This window comes from Mesoplodon bidens (assembly GCF_964165515.1).
Source record: "Mesoplodon bidens genome assembly, contig: HAP1_SCAFFOLD_186, whole genome shotgun sequence".
Classification (NCBI taxonomy): domain Eukaryota; kingdom Metazoa; phylum Chordata; class Mammalia; order Artiodactyla; family Ziphiidae; genus Mesoplodon; species Mesoplodon bidens.
In genome coordinates this window covers 867,536-886,211 of record NW_027671824.1, presented here as the reverse complement: position 1 = coordinate 886,211, position 18,676 = coordinate 867,536, and the positions used below count along the sequence as shown (strand labels likewise).

General features: G+C 39.4%; 1 pseudogene across 1 annotated transcript in view; it reads right to left on the bottom strand.

Moving 5' to 3' along the window:
* Nucleotides 1-18,676, bottom strand: part of LOC308610973 (ubiquitin-like modifier-activating enzyme 1) — a 54,331-nt pseudogene that overhangs the window by 30,906 nt on the left and 4,749 nt on the right. The window contains exon 2 of the transcript in view: nucleotides 13,135-13,431. The product of the transcript in view is annotated as a ubiquitin-like modifier-activating enzyme 1 (transcript). The remainder of the gene's footprint in view (nucleotides 1-13,134; nucleotides 13,432-18,676) is intronic.

Sequence of the window (18,676 nt, the reverse complement as noted above, 5' to 3'; positions counted from 1 at the left end):
CATTCTTGTTAGGAATGCTGAATGGTATAGCCGCTCTAGAAACCAGTTTGAAGATTCCTCAAAAAGCTAAAAATTAGAACTACTAAATCATCCAGAAAAAAACTCTTTGGGTATTTTTATAAAGGAAAGAAACACACAAAATCATAAAGACACCTGCATCCCATGTACACTGCACCATCATTCTCAAATGCCATAACAGGAAACAACAAACTTAGGCTAAATAGATGGGTAAAGAAAATGTGGCACAGAAAAGTATTTTGTGTGGCCGGAAAAAAATGTGTCACAATAAAAATATATTCAGGCATAGTAGAAGGAAAATGCTGCCTTTTGTAACAAAATGGCTGCACCTTGAGAGCACTATGTTAAATCAACATCTCTAATAGTAAGAGATTTTGAGAAGAAGTACGACGAAGAAAGAAGCACTTAAGAAGTAAGTCAGACATATAAAAACAAACATGGTGTGATCTCACATATTTAAAAAAAATATATCTTCTTTGCAGGTTTTTCTCCTTCATCACTTAAGATGTCCTGCCAGTCCTTCCTGGCTTGGAGTGTTTAACACCTGTCTTTCTAAAACTCTTCCAAAATGTAGCAGAGGGAGGAAAAATCAAAAACTAATTCTATGGAGACACCATCACTAATACCAAAAGCAGACAAAATATCAAAAAAATAAATGAATAAATAAAACTGAAGGCCAATATTACTGATGAATATAGATACAAAAATTCTCAACAAAATAGTAGCAAACAGAATCCAACAGCACATTAAAAGGAAAATACACCATGATCAAGTGGGATTTATTCCAGGAATACAAGGATTCTCCAATATATGCAAAGCAACCAATGTCATACACCATATTAACAAATTGAAGTAGAAAACACATATGATCATCTCAATAGATGCAGAGAAAGCTTTCGAAAAAAATCAACACCAGTTTATGATAAAAACCCTCCACATAGTAGGCATAGAGGGAAGATTCCTGAACATAATAAAGGACTTATATGACAAACCCACAGCAAACATAGTCCTCAATGGTGAACAACTGAAAGTATTTTCACTAAGATCAGGAACAAGGCAAGGTTGCCCACCCTCTCAACTCTTATTCAACATAGTTTTGGATGTCTCAGCCACAGCAATCCGAGAAGACAAGGAAATAAAAGGAATCCAAATTGGAAAAGAAGAATTAAAGTTGTCACTCTTTTTTTTAAAATTAACAATACAGCAGCTTTAATAGGGTAACAGTCCAGAGAAAAATGTTACATTAGGCACTTGACATCTCATTTAAATTTTTTTCTTAAAACTAAAAGGTTTCATTTTAACAGATAAATTTCAATGTACTTTTTAAAACTGATTGTTAATTAAAGCCTAAGCAATTATAAAGAAAATACACAATGATATTCAACCAGAGGTTAATTTTCTGGTCATACTGACATGTTAAAGTACTTTTCTTAAAATTTAATTTACCTGAGACTGAGTTCTCAGGTATCTTTTTGGTTAAAAATATTTGTTAAGATAGGTGATAATTGGACTATTTTTATATTGACAACTGAAATAAAGCTATAAACTGTCAGTCAGTGTTTAGGGACCCAGAACCAACTTGTCAAAAAAGTACATTTTATACCCATAATATCATCATTTTCACATGATTATCCTTTCAAGTTATCATAATCTGTTACTGGCTTCTTGTCTAAGAATTTACAGGCCTAAGGTGAGGCTGTCAGGTAAATGACTGGCATATACAAATCAAAGACTGTGTTCAGGACAAGAGAGCCACACCCAGTGCCTGATGGACAGGATTCACCCATTAACCCGTCACTTTGGAGTCTGCCTAACAGGAGCAAGTCCTCCGAGTTCTGACAGCCACATACGGACAAGAAAGGCTGCTGAAACTTATTTAATTAGACTTAGAGGTACTACTGCTGTTAGGAGTCTGTTTATAAAGATTTTTAATCATACGTTATAATTTTTTTTCAGGTAAAAAACTTGGTTCCAACTGTTACAGGCATAAAAGTATTTCCCCTGGGATTTCCTTCACATCGAGAAGGTACCCATATATTTTTAAATAGTCTTCCTAACTTTGGGAAAACGTTGCCCTCCCTCCAACACCCACCCCACATGAACATAACCAAATCAGTTGTAATAAAGTACAGCACACAGAAATGACTGTCGGCCTCTTATGAGGACACTGAATGCCATCCATCCCACAGGTTCACTCAACAATCTGCATGTGTTCCTGAGGAGAAATCCATCGAGTCCCTTTGCTGTTGTGACATCTCCAAAGTCAGCTTTTCCCGTATCAATCATTCTGGACTTCACCCACCATGCTCATCTCATTTGGATTTCAATGCTTCCTCCCATTCAACAGCCGATTCAGAGTTCTTGGGAATTGCTGGAAATATTGATTGCATTTTACTTCGAAAGTCTTTTATACTGTGAACTCCTAAAGCCTTCCAGACTGCGAAGCTGATCACACCAACCCCACACCAGGCGTAAAGTGAGCCCCACCCCAGGGCTCGCAAGGCAAGGGAAGACCCGCTCTCCGGTAAGGCAGCCGTGGCCACACTTCCCTGCTAATGTTGGAGGGTCTCCTGCAGAGGCGGGGGGCTGTTGTGGCTCACCATAGGGACAAGGACACTGCCAGCAGAAGTTCTGGGAGGTACTCTAAAGTTGTCACTCTTTGCAGATGACCTGATACTACACAGAGAGAATCCTAAAGATGTTACCAGAAAATGCCTAGCGCTAATCAATGATTTTGGGAAAGTAGCAGGATACAAATTTAATGCACAGAAATCTCTGGGATTCCTATAGGCTAATGATGAAAAATCTGAAAGAGAAATTAAGGAAACACTCTCATTTACCATTGCAACAAATAGAATAGGAACGAATATACCAAGGTAGACAGAAGACCTGTATGCAGAAACCTATAAGACGCTGATGAAAGAAATGAAAGAGGATACAAAGAGATGGAGAGATATATTATGTTCTTGGGTTGTAGGAATCCACATAGTGAAAATGACTATATGACCTAACGCAATCTACAGAGTCAATGCAATCATTATCAAATTACCAATGGCATATTCCAGGGAACTAGGAGAAAAATTACACAGTGTGTATGGAAACAAAAAAAGACACTAAATACCAAAAGAACTCTTGAGAAAGAAAAACGCAGCTGGATGAATCAGGCTCCAGGATTTCAGACTATACTACAAATCTACAATAATCAAGATAGTATGATACTGGCACAAAAACCGAAATATAGATCAACGGAACAGGATAGAAAGCCCAGAGGTAAACCCATGCACATATGGTCACCTACTTTTTGATAAAGGTTGCAAGAATATACAATGGAGATAAGACATCCTATTCAACAAGTTGTGCTGGGAAAACTGAACAGCTACATGTACAAGAATGAAATCAGAACACTCCCTAACACCATACACAAAAATAAACACAAATGGATTAGAGTCCTAAAAGTAAGTTTCCACACTATCATACACTTAGAGGAACACATAGGCAGAACACTCTATGACATAAATCACGGCAAGATTCTTTTTGACCCACTTCCTAAAGAAATGGAAATAAAAACAAAATTAAACAAATGGGAACTAATGAAACTTAAAACATTTTTCACAACAAAGGGAACCACAAACAAGACCAAATGACAACCCTCAGAATCAGAAAATATTTGCAAATGAAGCAACTGACAAACGATTAATCTTCAAAATTTACCAGCAGCTCATGCAGCTCTAAACCAAAAAATACAAACAACAATCCAAAAGTGGGCAGAAGACCTAAATAGACATTTCTCCAAAGATGATACACAGATTGCAATAAAACACATAGAAGTTTGCTCAATATCATGAATCATTAAAGAAATATAAATCAAACTACAATGAGGTGTCACCTCACACTAGTCAGAATAGCCATCAAATTCAAAATTCTACAAACTCTAAATTCTGGAGTGGTGTATGGAAAACAGTACCCTCTTGCACTGTTAGTGGGAATGTAAATTGTTACAGCCACTATGGTGAACAATATGGAGGTCATTAAGAACCTAAAACTTGAACTAATATATGACCCCACAATCCCGCTTCTTTGTATATACCCCGAGAAAAGCATAATTCCAAAAGGGTCATGGACCACAAAGTTCATTACAGGTGTAATTACAATAGCCAGGACAGGTAAACACCTAAGTATCAAATGACAGAAGAATGGATAAAGAAGGTGTGTCATATATATACAATGGAATATCACTGAGCCATAAATAGAAATAAAAATTGAGCTATTTGCAGTTAGGTGGATAGACTTAGAGTCTGTCATACTGTGTGAAATGAGTCAGAAAGAAACAAAAGACAAACTTTTTGCTAATATATATATATATATATGGAATTAAAAAAACATTCTGATGAATGTAGGTGTAGGACAGCAATAAAGATGTTGATATAGAGAATTGATTTGAGAATATAGTGAGTGGAAAGGGTAAGCTGGCATGAAGTTAGAGAGTCGTCTGTACATATATACACTACGAAATGTAAAATAGATAGCTAGTGGAAAGCAGCTGCATAGCACAGGGAGATACGTTCAGTGCTTTGTGACCACCTAGCTTGGTGGGATAGGGAGGGTGGGAGGGAGATGCAAGAGGGAGTGGATATGGGAATATACCTATAGCTGATTCACTTTACTATACAGCAGAAACTAACACAACAGTGTAAAACAATTATATTGCCATATAAATGATAAAAAAAAACAATATGCTGTTTAAAAGAACCATTTTATCATTAAGGACACACATAAGCTGAAGGTGAGGGAATAGAAATTGATAGTCCAAACAGTTTCCAAACAAGTGCAGGACTTGATCTCCCAATCTCAGGTAATACAGACTTTCAGTCAAAGTAGGTCACAAGTGATAAATAAGGTCAGTATACAATGATAATGGATCAATTTATCAAGAGAAAATAATAATTGTAAATATATATGTACTGAACGTTGCGGGATTAAACATATATTTAAATCAACCATTAAGAGTTCTGATAGAGGGCTTCCCTGGTGGCGCAGTGCTTGAGAGTCCACCTGCCGTGCAGGGGGCATGCCTTCATGCCCCGGTCTGGGAAGAACCCACATGCCGTGGAGCGGCTGGGCCCGTGAGCCATGGCCGCTGAGCCTGCACGTCCGGAGCCTGTGCTCTGCAGCGGGAGATGCCACAACAGTGAGAGACCCGTATACCCACAACCCTCCACAAAAAAAAAAAAAAAAAAAAAAGATCTGAGAGGATAAATCAACAATAAAACAAATAATAGTAAGTGACTGTATTATCCCACTTTCTACCTTAGAAAATTAATAAAGAAACAGAATGTACCTAATAAACTTATAGAAAACTTCCATTCAACAGTACCAAAATTCATATTCTGCTTAAGTGCTGAAGGAGCATTTCCCAGAATGGACACTGTCTTGAAACATAAAGCAAGCGTTAACAAATTTAAGAAGATCAGAGTCACATTAAGCATCTTTTTTGATCATAATGTTATGAAGCTAGAAATCAATAACAAGAGAAAAAGAAAAATCCCTTATATGTAAACTTATACAACACACACTGGAAACATATATGGGTCAAGGAAGAAGTCAAAAGGGAAATCTGAAACTACCTTCAGATAAACGAAAATGACAACATACCAAAACGTTTGGAATATAGAAAAATCAGTCAATGGATGAATTAATTTTAGCAATCATAGATTCTTCTAAAAGAGAAAAGAATAATCTAAAATAAACCACTTGTGCATATACATGAAGGACTAGGAAAAATGAACAAATTAAGCACCAGGAATAAAAGGAAAAAAATAAGAAAGATTCAAATGGAAATTAATAAAACAAATATCAGATAATTAGGAAAAACTGAATCCAAGTGTTGGAATTTGGAAAGGATCTTAAAATTGACAAGATTTAGCAAGACTAACGAAGAGAAAAAAAGAGCTTAATAAATAAAACTTTAACCGAAAGAGGAGAAATTGCAGCTGACACCATAGCATACAAATAGTTATAAAGAATGCTAAAAAACTGGGTTACAAAAATGGATAAATCTCCAAAAACTCCTATATAAAACATAGCAAGACAATCACGAAGAAGCAAAAAACAAACAAACAAAAAATATCTTGATCATACAAATAATGACTTAGGAAATTGAAGCACTATTCAAAACTCTCCCAGCAAAGAGAAGCCCAGGATCAGTTAGTTTCACTGGTGAATTCTACTGAACATTTAATGAAGATTTATTGCCAGTCCTTCCCAAACTCTCCCAAATAACTACAAAAGAGGAAACATTTCCAAACTCATTTTATAAAACCAGGATTTTCTTGATTAACAAAGCCACATAAGGAAATAGAAGGAAACACAAAACAAAACAAAACAAAACAAAAAGCACAGAACTTACAAGCTAATATCCTTGTACATATAGATGCAAAAATTCTCAACAAAATTCTAGCAAACCAAATTCAAAAACACACTAAAATGTTCAACATGCTAAGGTGAAATAATTCCTGGTGATGCAAGGGCAGTTAACATTTTTAAATCAAAAATTTTAATTTACGACACGAATAGCATGCAGAAGAAATGTTTGAAAGAATTTTCTAAATTTTCTTGATTAAAGCTTTCAACAACCTGGGGAGAGAAGAAACATTTTAAATGTAATAAAGATCATATATTATCAAGCCGACAGCTAACATCATATTCAAGATGAAAAGTGGAAAACTTTTCCTCTAAGACAGGAACAAATAAAAAATGCTCACTATCACCACTTCTCTTCAACATAATAGTAGAATCCCTAGCCAGAACCATTAGGCACGGAAAAGAAATGAAAGGGATCCAAAGTGGAAAGGAAGAATTTAAAATGTCTCTGTTTGAAGATGACATATTCTGTATGCAGGAAATCCTAAAGACTCCACCAAAACCCCATGAAACTGTTAGAACTAATACATGAAATCAATAATTTTGTAGGATTAGAAATAAGAATACAAAATTAGTTGCATTTCTATACACTAACAAGAAAATACCTGACAGAAAAAAAAAAAAAAAAACACTTCCATTTACCGCAGCACCTAAAACAATAAAATGTTAGGAATACATTTAAGCAAGGAGACAAAACCATCTGTACACCTAAAAATATAACATTTACAAAAACTGAAGAAGATATATGTAAATAGAAAAGTATCCCATATTTCTAAATTGAAAGAATGAATACTGTTAAAATGTTCACGCTACCTCAAGCTATCTATAGTTTCAATGGAATCCCAATCAACATTTCAATGGCAATTTTCCCAGAAATAGAATAATAATCCTAAAAATTGTACGAAACAACAAAGGACACTGAAAATAGACAAGGCAATTTTCAGCAAGATAAACAAAGCTGGGTGCAACTCACTTCCTGGTTTCAAACTATTATACAAAGTTACGGTAACCAAAATAATGTGAAATTAGAATAAAAACAGACAAAATACCAATAGAATAGGACTGAGAGCCCAGAAATAAACTCAGCCATGTCCAGTCAACTAACACATGACAAAGAAGACAAGAATAAACAATGGAGTAAAAATAGACTTTACACTAAGTAGTGTTGGAAAAGCTGGATATCCACATGGAAAAGAATAAAATTGAACACCCATCTTAGAGGACTCAAAAATTAACACAACGTGAACAGAAATCACAAAATCCTTAGAATTAAACAGAAAAAAATCTCCAAGGCATTTGTGTCAGCAATGATTCTTTTGTATATGATACCAAAAGTAGAAGGAACAAAAAGAAAATTCAACATGTGTGAAAACATCAAATTTAAAAGCCTCTGCACAAAAAGAAACTTGAACAGAGTGAAGAGGCAGTGGAACAGGAGGCATAGGAATTCTCCTATGTAATGGGAGAAAATATTTGCCAACAACATGCCAGCTACAGGACTAATGTTGAAACATAAAAAAGACTTAGTTTTTTTTAGAAAAGTTGAATAATCTAATTAAAAGGTGGGCTGAAGATCTTAGCAGATATATTCCCCCCATAGGAGACGTACAAATGACCAACTGACACATGAACATTTGTTCAACCTCTTTAATAGTAAGAGAAAAGCAAAATAAAACCACAATGAGATAGCAACTCACGCATTTCATAGTGGTTATTATGAAAAAGAAAAGACATAAAAGTGTAGTCAAGCATGTAGAAAACAGGGAACACTTACAGACTTTTGGTGGTAATGTAACTTAGTACAACCACTATGGAAAATAATATGGATGTTCCTCAAAATTCTAAAAATAATACCACCATATAACCTAGCAATTCCATTTCTGAATATACATAATTGAAAGAAATGAAATCAGTTAACTTACAGAGATATTTGCACTCCCATGTTCACTGTGTAAATATTTATCTAAAATATGCCAGGCATAGTCACTAACCGTTTATCAATGATTAAATGGATTAAGAAATGTATATATTACGACAGTGGATATTATACAGTCATATAATGAAATTCCTGCAATTTGTGACCACATATAATCAACTTGCAGGCATTATTCTTAGTGAAACAATCAGAGACATAAAGACAAACTGTGTGATCCCACTTATTTATGAAATCTAAATGGCTGAGATCTTCAAAAAAAAAAGAGTGTATACGTATTTAATAGGTGTGAGGTTCGGAGAAATAGGGAGATGATAGTCAAAGAGCATAAATTTCATGTTATAAAATGTGTAACTTCTTGGGATCTAAATTACAGGATAGTGAGTTAGTTACCAATACGTTATTGCATGTTTAAAAGTTACTCGGAAAGTAGATCTTAAATGTTCTTACAGCACACACACAAATTTGGTAACCATGTGAGGTGATAGAAGTATTAACTAACATTATTATCACATTATTTCACAGCATAGATGTACATCTAACCATCATGCTGTGTACCTTAAAACTGCCAACGTTATATGTCAATTGTATCTCAGAAATGTTGGGGAAATTGCTTTAAAGATAAGACCAAAATGTTTCAAATCCATTGAGAAAAGATAAGGAACAAACTTCTCAAGATTGGCCTTGGCAATAATTCCTTGGCTATGACAGCAGTAGAGCAGGCAACAAAATCAAAAGTTAAGTGAAGTGAAATTGAACTGAAACATTCCTATATAATAAAGGAAACAATCAACAGAATTAACAGGCAATCTACAGAATTGCAGAAAATATTAGAAACACATACGAGATAAGCAGCTAATAACAAACATACATTAGGAAAGTGCAAAACCTCTGTAGTGGAATATCACCTCATATCTATTAGATTGTCTATTATAAAAGAAAAAGAGAAGATAGCAGGCATGACAAAAGGGAACCCTCCTACATTCTTGTTGGGAATGCTGATTGGTGTAGCTGCTCTAGAAAACAGTTGGAAGATTCCTCAAAAAGCTAAAAAAGTAGAACTACTAAATCATCCAGAAAAAATCTTTGGATATTTTTATAGAGGAAGGAAAATCACCGAGTCATAAAGATACCTGCATCCCATGTACACTGCACCATCATTCTCAAATGCCATAACAGGAAAACAACACACTTAGGCGAAATAGATGGAAAAAGAAAATGTGGCACAGAAAAGTATTTTGTGTGGCAGGAAAAAAATGTGTCACAATAAAAATATATTCAGGCATAGTAGAAGGAAAATGCTGCCTTTTGTAACAAAATGGGTGCTCCTTGAGGGCACTATGTTAAGTCAACATCTCTAATAGTAAGAGATGTTGAGCAGAAGTACGACGAAGTGAGAAGTACTTAAGAAGTAAGTCAGGCATATAAAAACAAACATGGTGTGATCTCACATATTTCAAAAAAAATTAATCTTAGTTGCAGGTTTTTCTCCTTCATCACTTAAGATGTCCTGCCAGTCCTTTCTGGCTTAAAGAGTTTAACATCTGTCTTTCTCAAACTCTTCCAAAATATGGCAGAGGGAGGAAATGTCCAAAACTAATTCTATGGAGACACCATCAGTGATACCACAACCAGACAAAGATATCACAAAAAAAGAAAACTGCAGGTCAATATCACTGATGAATATAGATGCAAAAATCCTCAACAAAATAGTAGCAAACAGAAGCCAACAGCACATTAAAAGGAAAATACACCATGATCAAGTGGGGTTTATTGCAGGAATAAAAGGATTCTTCAATATATGCAAATCAATCAATGTGATACACCATATTAAAAAATTGAAAGAGAAAACACATGTGATCATCTCAATAGAAGCAGAGAAAGCTTTAGAAAAAATTCAACACCAGGTTATGATAAAAACCCTCCACACAGTAGACATCGAAGGAAGATTCCACAACATAATAAAGGCCATATATTGCCAGAGTCCAGCTCTAGTGAGTCTCGGGATACCCGAGGGATGGATAGCGTCGGCAAAGGAAATAATTCTATTACACTTCTTAAAGTATCAGCATTGCATGTTTCTCTTTCTCATGTCTTTATTCTTCATTCTTCCTCTATTGTTTACAATCACAGGTTTATATATCATAGTTGATTACATTACCAGGTACGTGGCCAAACAATCTTAGCACAATCAAACCTGAAAATATTCTATAAAGATTTTTTAAAACAAACATCCCCTAGTTTCTAGATGTCCTATTAAAATATTTCCCCAAGTTCCCATTAATCACAGGTTGTTTCTTAGTAACCAAGCCAAGCAGTTCTATGATTATTTCAATTGTAAAATTTGGAGCTACTTGTTCCTATTTTTCTTCTTGCATGTGCATCCTTTTACAATGGTTCCAGGAAAATATTTACAATGTACCTGCATGCTCTTTCTCGTTGTTTCCTTCAACTGAGACAGCGTTTTCTCCCTATCCGGGCAACGAATTCTGCTCTAGTCATTTGTTTTTCTATAATTAATTTTCCTTTATAATAGAACCATACATTTCCTATGTCATCATCAGGAACTCCAGCCCATGGCCATAACTCCATACTAGAGGGTGTTTTTCACAAAAACATCCCCTTAGCTCCAGGCTCTTAATTCTTTACCATTTACATAGGGCTTTAGTGGGTACTTCCCATCCTATGATAGTTTCAGGAGGGAGAGTCCTAGAGGAATTTTTTTTTCACCTGGAGCAACATCCCCCCAAAATTGCCCCTGTATGTAAAGTGATTATCATAAAACATAACAACGGAGCTGTAGTCCACCTTACTGACACGGCACTGCCTTGCCATGCCTTCCGTTGCTCATGACTTTGTCATGGTGCAATCCCTCCAGGATGGCTTCCGACATCACCCCCTTTTTTATTTTTTAAAAGTGCAGTATGTAGCTCCACAGAAAGTTGTTTGATGCTTTTAATAATTATTCTAATGATGACTGGCAGTAAAAATATCAGAATTAGTACAACAACTGCCATGATTCCTCCATTAATGAGCATTGAGAATAAGGTTTTATGTGACACAAATGACTTAATACTTTCAAAAAATTTCTGAGCAGACTCTGCCGGAGATAAACCTAAGTTTGTATTTCCTATGTCATGAATCTCTTGATGTAATTTAGTAGGGTCTAAACTAGCATCTGTTTGGTTCCAAACTCCCATAATATGAGTACGAATTTATTCCCAAGAATATAATGATTCATTCACTTTTAGAGGAGTAACACAAATCCATCTATATTTTTTATGACACCTCAAAGCTAATCTTACTTTGAGCGCTGTTAATTCATGCCCTATGTGTAAAATTGCTTCTTCTAAGGCATCCACCTTTGCTTCTAACTTTCTGTCTATAACTTCCTGAGTAGCCAGAGCTAAAGATACATTTTTTGAAAGCTCATTTACATGTTGAGCTGTATGTACATGTTGAGCTAAGGAACTTATTGAAAGAGAAAGTGATGCTATTACAGCTATAAATGTAGATATTGCTAGAATTAAAGCTGCAACAAGTCTCTTTGAATGTAATAAAAGTTCAGTTTCATGCAAAACTTGTAAGCCATAATCATCATACGAGGCAGAGGATAATTTTACAAGCAACATAATGTATGGCGGTCATTTAAGAATCATTAAAACTTGTACATTCATAGAGGGATTTATACAACTTGTCGAAATACAATCATAGCAATGTGTCCAAATAGTAGAATCAGAAGTATTATAATAAATATTTAGATCCACATATTTTGGGGCTACCAAGAATACATAAGGTGCTGACACACAAGCCTGCATAGAATAAATGCCCATATTTTTAGGTCTATGAAGAATAACTGGTGGTGGTGCAGCAATAGCTTTCCAAAGCTGGGTCTGTGCATAATACATACTCTCTTGAGCCATAGTTAGTATAGGAGGCACACATCCTCCAGTGTGCCATCTATTAACAAGCATAGAAGCAGGAATGAGTGTATTATTCCAATCATAATGTGCATGATGTTGTAAATAAGATCTATAATCCTTACATGGATCAGGATTACTCCAATCATGCACATTTTTTGTGGTATCCTCTATGGGAATATCAATTCTTGAAGAATATATACAATAATTCCATGTAGGAAATCTGGTATTGGTATCTACAGCGTCCCAGTTACTATCCAATTGGTCTTCCGGAGATTGTAATATAGATGATTGTACTCCTGTATGGATACCATAAGGAGGATTACAAGGAAGAAATTTTAAAGATGAGAGGAAGGTTGATTATAAGTTGGATCTTCTCCAGGTGCTAGGTAAATCAAAGACCAAAGAAGTCTCTTATTAGATTGACTCAAAGGAGAAGCAGTAAGCTGTCCTTTAAGAAAAACCGGTATACATCCATCCTTACGAGAGGCTACAGAGTTATTAATTGATGGAAATATAAAACATATAGTATGGAACCCTGATTTTCCATGAAATGTAAAATTATTATTTGTTTTAAATTTATTATATGGATAGGAGCTTATGGCTCCTCCCATTAACCTGGGCATAGTAGTAGACACTGGTATACCCTCATTATCCCAGGCTACAGTTTGTAAAATCGGTGGATCAGGGAGATATGTCCAATAAGATTTATCCAAAGCATTTCCCCTAGTTACCTGGCAGGCCAATATAGCAAGCATAGGAACAAAAAGATTTCCAGGTGTTAAGGTAGCTCCCTGGTCTGTTACCACTTTATCGGCGTCATCAGCAAGCGTTTAATCTGACCCCACGTTGGTGGATTCGAAGTTCTTGTAGAGATGGCTTGTGTCTTGCGAGGTCTTGGGTGTGGACGCGGAAGACAAAGAATTGGTCTCTCTCCAATGGTGAGCTTTTGTATCTGCTGCAGCAGCGGTTCTTTAGCTGATGGTGATTCATTAGCTGACATCTCCGGCTGTGGTGCCTTGTGCCTGACTGGGAAGTGGTAAGGCGGGGTCGGAGGGCCCGACATGTCTGATGAGACGGTCAGGCACCCACAACGGCGAGTCAGCGTCCTGTGGAAATACACAAGCATACCCTCAGCCGCTGGTTAGAAAATATCAGGTCCTTTCCATTGACGAGTGAGCAGATCCTTCCATTTCACCCTATGTTTAGGTTTATTAATATCGGGATTCCAATGCCTCATCATGGCAGTATTACCTTGTGAATCAGTATTCAAATTATTTAATACAAATAGTGTGTGTTGAAGATGTGATGTGGAGAAGTGTATTTGAATTCCCCTTGCTGTAAATTTGTAATTTGAACTTTTAAAGTATGATGGGCTCTTTCCACTATTGCATGACCCTGAGGATTATAGGGGATTCCCATAGAATGGGAAATATTAAATTTTTCACAAAAGTCTTTAAAAGCCTTAGAAATGTAGGCAGGAGCGTTATCAGTTTTTAGAGCTTTTGGAATGCCTAGAAAGGCAAAACAGAAAAATACGTGTTGCATAACATCCTTAAAAGCTTTCCCGGTTCTTGCTGAGGCAAGAATTACATGAGAATAGGTATCCACAGAACCATGTACATAAGATAGCTTTCCAAAAGTTAGCACATGAGTTACATCCATTTGCCATAACATATTAGGTAATGATCCTCTAGGGTTGACCCCCATGGGCAAACTGGATGAATAAGTTGGACAATGTGGACAATTTATTTTTTTTTAATTTAAATTTATTTATTTATTTATTTTTGGCTGTGTTGGGTCTTCGTTGCTGCGTGTGGGCTTTTTCTTTAGTTGCGACAAGTGGGGGCTACTCTTTGTTGCGGTGCATGGGCTTCTCGTTGCGGTGCCTTCTCTTGTTGCGGAGCACAGGCTCTAGGCGTGCAGTTTTCAGTAGTTGTGGCAAACAGGCTCAGTAGTTGTGGCTCGCGGGCTCTGGAGCACAGGCTCAGTAGTTGTGGCACACGTGCTTAGTTGCTCCGCGGCATGTGGGATCTTCCAGGACCAGGGCTCAAACCCGTGTCCCCTGCATTGGCAGGTGGACTCTTAACCACTGCGCCACCAGGGAAGTCCCGTGGACAATTTTTAATTATAGATCTGGCTGTCTCCCGGGGCAGTTGAAATTGATATCACAGAGCTACGGAATTTTGATGATGCAAATTATGTGAAGCTTCTGCCTCCTCAATACAAGGGAAAGCGACAATTCGTGTCAAAAGGTCAGCTTGGCGATTACCTTCACATATGATTCCAGGCAAGTTAGAATGTGACCTTACATGACCGACATAATAAGGTAAAGAACGTGCCCAAACTTGTTTTTGTAAAGAAGCTCACAGTAATAGTGCCAATGGTGGCGGTGCCCACGGTGACACTGCCCACGGTGACAATGCCCATGATGACAGTGCACATGGAGACAGTGCCCACGGTGCCATTGCCTATGGTAACAGTGCTCACAGTGACAGTACCCATGGTAACAGTGACCACGGTGAGAGTGCTCATGTTGATAATGTCCATGGTGAGAGGTCTCATTGTGACAGTCCGCATTGTGCCAGTAACCATAGTGACAGTGCTCATGGTGACAGTGCCCATGGTGACAGTGACCATGGTGAGAGCACTCGCGGTGGTAGTGCTCACAGTAATAGTGCTCATGGTGACAGTGCTGATGGTGACAGTGCTCACAGTGACAGTGCCCATGGTGATAGTGCCCATGGTGAGAGTCCGCCCATTGATAGTGCCCATGGTGGCAGTTCCCATTGTGAAAGTGCTCATGATGACATTTCCCATGTTGGTAGTTCCCATGGTGACAGTGCTCATGGTGATAGTGACCATGGTAACAGTGTACATGGTGGCTGTGCCTTTGGTGACAGTGCCCATGGTGATATTGCTCATGGTGACACTGCTTATGGTGATAGTTCTTATGGTAATAGTGTGTATGGTGAAACTTGACACAGTGACAGTGCTTATGGTGACAGTGTTCACAGCGATAGTGCCGATGGTGAAAGTGCCCATGCTGACAGTGCCCATAGTCACAATTCTCACGGTATAGCACTCATGGTGACAATACCAGGGTGACAGAGCTCATGGTAAAAGTGTTCATGGTGACAGTGCCCATGGTGACAGTACCTAAGGTGACAATTCCCATGGTGAGAGTGATCATGGTGAGAGTGCTCATGATGACAATACACAGGGTGTCCTGCCCATGGTGACAGTGATCATGGTGAAACTGCTCATGTGGACAGTGCCATAAATGACAGTTCTCATTGTGGCAGTGCTCATGGTGACTGTGCTCAGAGGGGCGGTGTCCATTGTTACAGTGCTTATGGTGATAGATGTCACGGTGGCCGTGCCCACGGTGACAGTGCCCACGCTGACAAAGCCCATGGTGATACCTCCCATTGTGACAGTGCTCACAGTGAAAGAGCCCACGTTGACAGTGGCCAAGATCACAGTGCCCATAGTGAGAATTCTAATGTAGACTGTGCCCTTTGTGACAGTGCCCACTGTGACAATGCCCATTGTGACTCTGCTCACGGTGACCGTACTGATGCTGACAGTGCCGATGGTGATAGTGCCAATAGTGAGAGTGCTCACAGTGAAACTGCCCATGGAGACACTGCCCATGGTGATAGTGCTCATCGTGACATCCCCTCGGAGGCAGTGCCAATGGTGAGAGTCCCCGTGGTGACAGTTCTCATGGTGAAAGTGACCCTATTGACTGTGTTCATGGTGACAATGCTCAAGGTGATAGTCTCCATGATGACAGTGCCCATGGTGACTGTTCACATGGTGATAGTGCCTATGGTGATAATGCAATTAGTGACAGGGCTCATGGTGAGAGTGCCCATGGTGAGAGTGCCCATGGTGAGAGTCCTTACGTTGATAATGCCCATGGTGGTAGTTCCCATTGTGAAAGTGCTCACGATGCTGGTGACCATGATAACAGTGCACGTGGTGGCAGTGCCCTTGGTGACAGTGCCCATGATGACAGTACTCATGGTGACAATTCTCACGGTGATAGTGCCCATGGTGACATTGCACATGGTGGCATTGAAAAATGGTGAGAGTGCCCATGTTGACAGTTCTCATGGTGACAGTGCACATGGTGACAACCCACGCAGACAGTACTCACGGTGATATTTCTCATTGTTGCAGTACCCATGGTGACAGTGCTCATAGTGATAGTGCACATGGTGGCAGTGCCCATGGTGACAGTGCCCATGATGACACTGCCCACAGCACTATTGTCTATGTTGACAGTGCTCATGGTAACAGTGCCCATGAGACAGTGAGTAAGGTGAGAGTGCTCACAGTGATATTGCCCATGGTGACAGGGCTCATGGTGACAGTCCGAATTGTGTCAGTACCCAGGGCAACAGTGCTCGTGGGGACAGTGACGACAGTGAGAGTGCTCACGGTGATAGTGCTGACGGTAATAGTGCTTATGGTGACAGTGCAAATGGTGACAATACCCATGGTGAGAGTACTCATGTTGAAAATACCCATGGTGGCAGTTCTCATAGCGACAGTTCTCATGGTGACAGTGCTCATAATAGCAGTTCCCAAGGTGGCAGTGCTCGTGGTGACAGTGCTACTGGTGACAGTGCACTTGGTGGCAGTTCCCATGAGGACAGTACCGATGGTGACACTGTGCATTGTTACAGTGCCCATGGTAACCGTGCTCACGGTGATAGTGCACATCGTGACAGTGCCCCTGGTGGTAGTTCACCTGGTGACAGTGCTAAATAGTGACAGTGCACATGCTGACAGTGCTCATGGTGATAGTGCCCATGGTGACAATGCACACGGTGATAATGGACATGGTTACAGTGTTCATGGTGACAGAGCCCAAGGTGGCAGTGGCCATGGTGACAGTGCCCACAATGACAGTGCCCTTGGTGACAGTGCCAACAGTGACAGTGCCCATGCTGACACTTCTAACGGTGGCAGTACCCATTGAGACAGTTAGCATGGTGAGATTTGTCACAGTGATAGTGCCCATTGTGACAGTGCTCACAGTGACAATGCCCATGGTGCCAGGTCCCATAGAGACATTCCACATGGTCACATTTCTCAGAGTGCATGTGCCTATAATGATATTACCCATCTTGACACTGCACATGGTGGCAGTGCAAAATGGTGACAGTGCCCATGGTGACATTGCTCATGGTGACTTGGCTTACACTGATAATCCTTATGGTCACAGTGTGCATGGTGACACTGCACAGAGTGACAGTGTTCATTGTGACAGTGTTCACGGTGATAGTTCCCATTGTGAGAGTGTCCATGGTGACAGTGACCATAGTCACAAATCTCATGCTGTAGTGCTCACAGTGACAGTGCCCAAAGTGAAAATGCCCAGGGTGACAGTACTCATGGTGAGAGTGCCCATGGTGACAGTGCCCTTGGTGACATTGCCCATGTTCACAATTCTCACAGTGATAATGCCTATGGTGAGAGTACCTAGGGTGACAATGCCCATGGTGACAGTGCCCATGGTGTCATGCCCATGGTAGAGAGCACTCATGGTGACTGTGCCATGTTGGCAGTGCCATAAATAACAGTGCTCATTGTGGCAATGCTCATGGTAACCGTGCTCATGGTGACATTGCCCTTGTATACAGTGTTTATGGTGATAGATGTCACGGTGTCAGTGTCCACGGGGACAGTGCCCACGCTGACAAAGCCCATGGTGATACTTCCTATTGTGAGAGAGCCCACCCTAACAGTGCCCATGGTGACAGCGCCCAGTGACAAGGCCCATGGTGACAAGGCTAATGGTGACCGTGCCAATGGTGACAATGCCGATGGTGAGAGTGCCAATAGTGACAGTGCTCATGGTGAAACTGCCCATGGAGACATTGCCCATGGTGATAGTGCTCATTGTGGCAGTGTTCATGGTGACCATGCTTATGGTGACAGTGCCCCTGGTTACAGTGCTTATGGTGATAGATGTCACGGTGGCCATGCCTATGGTGACAGTGCCCATGCTGACAAAGCCCATGGTGATACTTCCCATTCTGACAGTGCCCACTGTGACAGAGCCCATGGTGACAGTGCCCAATATCACAGTGCTCATGGTGAGAGTGCTAATGGTGACTGTGCCCATGGTGACAGCGCCCATTGTGACAACACCCATTGTGACAGTGTTCACGGTGACCATGCCGATGATGACAGTGCCGATGGTAATAGTGCCAATACTGAGAGTGCACAGGGTGACACGGCCCATGGAGACCACTGACAATGGTGATAGTGCTCATCGTGACAACCCCTAAGAGGCAGTGCCAATAGTGAGAGTATGCATGGTCACAGTTCTCACGGTGGAAGTGACCCTGTTGAAATTGCTCATGGT